At 40.2% G+C, this 5983-nt stretch overlaps 1 pseudogene; it reads left to right on the top strand.

Moving 5' to 3' along the window:
• The first annotated feature begins 611 nt into the window (after positions 1-611).
• Positions 612-2934, top strand: LOC131243744 (uncharacterized; annotated as a pseudogene).
• Positions 2935-5983: the final 3049 nt, after the last annotated feature.

The following is a 5983-nucleotide window of genomic DNA, read 5'->3' as shown; positions in this document are numbered from 1 at the left end:
CGAGGCTTGGAAGTGGGAATAATGAACAATGTTATAATTGATCACGTTGAAGACCTGAGTATTCTGTGAATATTTTCAGGCTGAGGATCATATAATTCATCGTGAGAGGTAGCCATCAAAGTGTGTGCGGTCACTGTTCACTAATGCACCTCCATAAGAGTGGGGCCACTGTTCAGAGACCTGGACAATTGATATTATCTGCCCTGTTATGGATAAGGCACGCCCAGACAATCGTACAAGATGAATATCCTGGATATCTAATGTTTCACATCTTTTTTTTTTTTTTCAAAATCATCGTCTGGTGGACCACCCATATCTTAAAAGAAAACCAACATTCTACAATCGAGGTTCACAGGCAGCTAGCTTGATAGTTGAGGAGCCAATCTTTGGACAGACTAATGGACATGCTATGACCCACATGATGTAAGGTTGCTATGTGTGACAAGTGCTACATTGACATGTGATAGCCATGTGTTCAGGCGTGGTTCAGCTGAGCAGCTAAACTAATAAAAAGGGATCACTAACATACAAGAGAACGATGATCAGCTACATGCAACAGCATCACAAAGACATCCAAACAAACGAGAGAGAGAGAGAGAGAGAGAGAGAGAGAGAGAGAGAGAGAGAGAGAGAGAGAGAGAGAGAGAGAGAAATGGGTGCGATAGATACAAAAAGAACGATAATGGAAATGAAGGCGGAGGAGCTGTTGAAGGAGGTCCGCCTCCAACCTATCACCCCAAAAGCTGCTACAGCCATCGAAAAAGCCATTTCTGCCATTTCAGAAGCTATTGAAAACATCCCCCAACACTACTCTACCATCAACGAAGCTGCTCCCGGTATTGCCCGTGACCTCCTCTCCTCCTCCTCAGATAAAGATAAAACAATTGGCTTGACCTTCAAGAAGCCTGTTTCCTTGGAAATAGTTGGCAGTTACGCTATTGGATGCATCAATAAACCACACTCAAATGTCGATATCCTGCTCCACATGCCCCGGGAGTGCTTCCATGAGAAAGACTACTTGAACTATCGGTATCATGCCAAAAGATGTCTCTACCTTTGTATCATCAAGAGGCACCTTAAATCCTGTCCTGCCATTCGCACCATCAAATGGTCGACCTTTCACAACGAGGCTCGGAAGCCTATTCTGATTCTATATCCAGGTCTAGAGCTTGCTGAACCTTTTGAAGTTTTCATAAGGTTAATTCCGACTGCTGCTTCCTTAATTAGCATTTCAAAGCTGAACTTGGGACGAAACAACATTCGTGCATTAAATCAAGGGAGCATTCCGAAGCCTACGCCCAATTACAATAGCAGCATTTTGGAAGATATGTTCTTAAGAGGAGAATGCAGCGTTTGTGAAAGAAACTTTCCTTGAATGGAGGGATCTTGGGGATGCTTTAGTTTCGCTCAATGTTTGGGCTCGGAATAGGAGTTCTATATACACGCATGATTGCTTAAATGGATTTCTAATGTCTGTTATAATTTCCTACCTGGCAACGGAATCTGGGGGGAATCGCATCTACAGGTCAATGACCCCAAATGGCAATATTTCGTATCACATTGGATTTCATTGCCAATTCAAAGTTATGGGACAAGGGTTTCTCACTTCATCCTCTAGGCCATTGCACCATGTCTTAAGAGGAAAAGAGCCAACATCTGCAATCCTCTGGTACAATTGTATGTCATTTTTCTGGCCATTTTAACTTGGCTTTTCGGATGACAAGGAGTGCTTTAGTAGAGCTTCAGGATGTGGCTGCATGCACACTTAATTGCATGGACAAATGTAGGGATGGTGGATTTGAAGAGGTCTTCATGACAAAGGTTGACTTCCCTGCTAAATTCGATTACTGTATGAGAATAAATTTGAAAGGAAACCATGAGTTCTGTGAGTCTGGCTTTTTCTTGGATGGTGAATGTTGGAGAATTTATGAGGAAAAGGGTACATCGCTTCTGGAACAAGCACTGAATGATAGAGCAAAGTTTATTCGTGTGACCTGGAGAAGCACACCCTCTGAATGGAGTATAGAAGATGGGTTTGCGAAGTTTGGTGATGAGCCAATCTTTGCTGGTATAATAATCAGCTCTTTTGAGAAACGTTTTCATACGGTTGATGTGGGCCCAAATGCTGAGAACAAAGAGGAGGCTGCCAAATTCAGAAAATTTTGGGGAGAGAAGGCAGAGCTTCGAAGGTTTAAAGATGGAACTATTGCAGAAAGCACAGTGTGGGAATGTGAGCAGTGGGAAAGACATCTCATTATAAAAAGAATTACAGAGTATATTCTTTCTCGGCATTTTTCCCTGTCAAATGAGGATATGATACATGTTGTAGATCAACTTGATTTCTGCCTTCATCATGGTTTCAAAGATCCAATATCAGTTTCTGGTGGTCTACTTAGGGCATTTGAAGTTCTATCGAAGCGCCTGCGTCATGTAGATGGTGTCCCTTTGAGTTTGTCAAGTGTTCAGCCTTTAGACCCAGCCTTCAGGTACACATCTGTTTTCCCCCCTGAACCTCATCCCTTGGCTAATGAAAAGGATGTTAACCAAAGATCACAGTTCAAAACTTGTATTCAACCAGTGGAAGTTATGATTCAGTTGGAGGGATCAGGAAACTGGCCGTTGGATGATGTAGCGATACAGAAAACTAAATCTGCCTTCCTTCTAAGAATTGGAGAAAGTCTTCAGAACCGTTGGGGTATGATGTGTATTGCTAGTGAGGATGAGGTGAATGTCCTTTTGTCTGGGTATGCTTTTCAGCTTAGAATCCTGCATGAGAGAAGCATCAATTGCTCCAGAAAGCAAGTTGATGATTATCAAAAGAAAGAAGTCGACAAGGAACTATTTCTTCGTGGTCAGCATTCTAGCATGATTAATGGTTTGCAAGGTCGTTATCCTACATATGGACCAGTTTTTTACTTTTTGGTAAAGTATTAATCCATTCATAACATCAGCAAAATTACGGAAAATGAAATTCAGGCGCACACGGGCAGACAAAAAGAGGCCCTGTACCGCCTATCGTATGACTATACAAAAAGAGGCCCGCCTATCGAAATATTTAGAAGGTGGAATCCCTTTCGAGAATTTGAAAACGCCTAACAGTTGACCCCATAGTCAAAGTCAGGAATCCACCCACCCCTGGATCCCACCAAAGCCACTGTAGGCTTAGTGGTATACAGATGGTGTTTCAGCACTGAAAGTTAACAGTTAACATGATTGGCGGGCCCTTGCGACACCAAGGTCTTACAACGTGTATTGAATGGCAGGCAGTCATACTTTGTTTTCTCTTCTTATTTGTCGTCTCAGCATTTGACCTCAACGCGTGAAAGATTAGATATCTATGACCAGTAATAAAAAGGTTTCGGCCAATAAATAAGACAAAATGGATCATTATTCCAAAACTACCCTCCTTCTCACACTTTTAATTACTGAATTGCCTCATTTACACTTTAAATTACGGAATTGCCATTTTGGTTGGACACTTTCAATTTGGCTTTTTCAGGGCCGTACATTGTTTTCAAACTGAAGCCCACCTGACCAGTTGTCCACCTCATTATAATACGCTATATCATATTTTATTATATAAATATCTTATAATATTTTATTAGCCACGTTGTAGTTTGGAATATGTATTTAAGAAGAGCATTTCTCACATACTTCTCCATTGCAGAGATTTGAGTCAGTTCTTCTTCATCAGGATATCAGCGTTTCCTGTTTCAATCTTATTCTTTGCTATAAGGTGATTCTCAGTTTTTTATTTTTTTCTTTTCTTTTGCTTTTCTAGTTTCTAGGTTCTTTTAATACATGGTTATGGCATGAAGTCCAAGAGATTAAGAAAAGGAAGCTTTTTGTTGATGGACAGTGTCATATAATCGCACCCATTAGAAAATTTCCGCTGTCCAATCAATGGAGCTAGATCAGTGAATGTAAACCATTGTTTTGGTCAAATCATCTACTTGCAAGCCCACTGATTTTCCCAAGCCCTGTATATTGAGAACCAAACCGGTATGGTGATCAGGATCAAAAAGATTGAATAGTTGTCTCATGGACCCATGAACATCAACATGGTCAATCAGACAAATGCATGGGCCATATATACCGTAGAAATAGCATGGATTTCCATCTGTTTAGTCAGCACTATTATATGAAATCTCATAATACCAACATATATATATATATATATATATATATATATATATATATATATTCCTATTTTCTGTTGTTCTAAAGTGGGTGCTTGTAATGCAGTGAATGGCGAGTGCAGTGGTTAGTCTTCTAAGTCAGGCATCGGTGGCGGCATACTCCAAAGTGCAGAACATGGTTCGTGGTGCGGTCATCAGTTTCGCAAGCAGAGGAAACTCCATTAGTTTGGATGATGGAGGCGAACAAATAGTCAGTGTCCAGTCTAGCCGTGAAAGTTTAGCAACTACTATCGCTACAAATCCATCAAGAGCTGCATCGCTAACAGCTGTTGGATCAAGTGAGGGAGGCAAAGGGGTTGTTGTTCCGAAGCCATGATGAAATTCGGAGGCTGTTATTAGACTACAGTGTACCAATTCCTTAAGAAGGATTGCTCGAGTGCCACATGGTCATTACTATTAATTAGACTCTCTCTCTCTCTCTCTCTCTCTCTCTCTAGCGATGTGGTCAATACTCTTAGATTTTTTATTTTTTATTTTTGGAAGTGTTCAGTACTATTAAATATATGTATATATTTGGGAATTGTTTATCATTCTCCTTGGCTTTCATTGCATTTAAATGAAACTATCACCTATTGAAGAGATGTTACCCAGACATTCCTAATCTTGAGTTCTCACAATTTTTATCTTAAATCCAAAACGAGATTGAAAACTGCGAAAATCTCTATTCTAAGTTCACAAATTTGGAGAATATCAGTGAAATTCGGGTCTCCCTGATAGAAAGGTTTCAAACACCATCCTTGAGGCTTGGAACTGGGAATAATGAACAATGGTGTAGTTGATCACATTGAAAACCTGAGTATTCTGTGAATATATATTTTCAGACTGAGGATCATATAATTCCTCGTGAGAGGTAGCTACCAAAGTGTATGCGGTCACTGCTCACTGATGCACCTCCATAAGAGTGGGGCCACTGTTCAGAGACCTGGACAGTTGATATTATCTGCCCTGTTATGGATAAGGCACGCCCAGACAATGGTACATTATGAATATCCTGGATATCTAACGTTTCACATTTAAATAAATAAATAAATAAAAATCATCATCCGGTGGACCACCCATATCTTAAAAGAAAACCAACATTCTATAATCGAGGTTCACGGGTAGCTAGCCTGATAGTTGAGGAGCCAATCTTTGGACCAACTCATGGACATGGTGTGACCCAGACATGATGTAAGGCTGCTATGTGTGACATGTGCTACATCGACATGTGATAGCCCCGTTTTCAGGCGTGTTTCAGCTGAGCAGCTGAACTAATGAAAAACGATCACTACTATACAAGAGAAAGAAGATCAGCTACATGCAACAGCATCATAAAGACATCCAAACAAACTAGAGAGAGAGAGAGAGAGAGAGAGAGAGAGAGAGAGAGAGAGAGAGAGAGAGAGAGAGAGAGAGAGAGTATTTCTTAATTTACTTTTTGTTCTCTTCTTTTGACTATTGTGTGCTCATGTGTGAGAGACGAGGTGACTCAAGTTGTAGGTTGGGTTTGGTTTTCTCTATGTCCTGATAGTTGTATCAGAGCTAAGTTGTAAGAAGATATTCTTTGTTGATTTTCCATGTGCACGTGGTATTAGAGCTAAGTTGTAAGAAGATATTCTTCGTTGATTTTGCTTGTGAACATGGTAATTTAATTTTGATATGTATGCAAAGTATTTTGTTGTTAATGCAAGCGTTTTAAGGAAATGTTTTTTCTGGCATCCAATAATACACTTTAAACTCAACTTCTGGAGTTTAGTGGGAAGAGTGTTGATCATTGGAGCATCCAAATGATGGTGCTTTTAATT

The sequence above is a fragment of the Magnolia sinica genome, chromosome 1 (assembly GCF_029962835.1).
Source record: "Magnolia sinica isolate HGM2019 chromosome 1, MsV1, whole genome shotgun sequence".
Taxonomy (NCBI): domain Eukaryota; kingdom Viridiplantae; phylum Streptophyta; class Magnoliopsida; order Magnoliales; family Magnoliaceae; genus Magnolia; species Magnolia sinica.
The sequence above is the reverse complement of the archived record's forward strand: the minus strand, read 5'-3'. Positions and strand labels throughout refer to the sequence as shown.